The sequence below is a fragment of the Elephantulus edwardii genome, unplaced genomic scaffold, assembly GCF_000299155.1.
Source record: "Elephantulus edwardii isolate Elephantulus edwardi_28Jun2011 unplaced genomic scaffold, EleEdw1.0 scaffold00491, whole genome shotgun sequence".
Taxonomy (NCBI): Eukaryota; Metazoa; Chordata; class Mammalia; order Macroscelidea; family Macroscelididae; genus Elephantulus; species Elephantulus edwardii.
Genome location: NW_006400241.1, coordinates 21632 through 22188, shown reverse-complemented (window position 1 = coordinate 22188; position 557 = coordinate 21632). Strand labels below are relative to the sequence as shown.

Sequence of the window (557 nt, the reverse complement as noted above, 5' to 3'; positions counted from 1 at the left end):
AGAAAATGGCGAAAATGCCGTTTGGACAATGTGGTTATTGGGGTGCTGGCATGGTCACAACAAAAATCAACGTTTCTCACCCAAAAGAGATGCTGTCTTTAACTCATGGTGACTCTGTCGTATCAAAGAACAGCACTCCACAGGATTTTCAATGACTGATTTTTCCAAAGTAATTCACCAGGCCTTTCTACCAAGATATTAGATTTGAACTTCCCACTTGGCTAGCGGTCAAGCATGCTAACTATTTGGCTGACCCAGGGACTTTTCAATGAGAGCAAGCCAGGCTGCTCCCAGCCTCCAGGCTAAGGGGTCTTGTCTCACAGGGCAGGCCAGAGACCAGCAGCAGCAACACAGAGCTGCAGGCTCCGCACCACCAGGAAGGCTTAGAAGCAAACTCAGGTGCCTGCTCCAGGACTACCTGAGTAGATCTGCATTTTGGTACGATCCCCAGATGACTCGTGAGTACTTTAAACTCGAGAAGTACTTATTTAGGGGAATTTTCACCACATTGGAAAAGCGTAAAAATTGTCACCCTATTCCACAAATCACTAGGGGGA

At 47.0% G+C, this 557-nt stretch overlaps 1 pseudogene; it reads right to left on the bottom strand.

The window, feature by feature from the left end:
• Window positions 1–557, bottom strand: part of LOC102865518 — a 193763-nt pseudogene that overhangs the window by 192609 nt on the left and 597 nt on the right.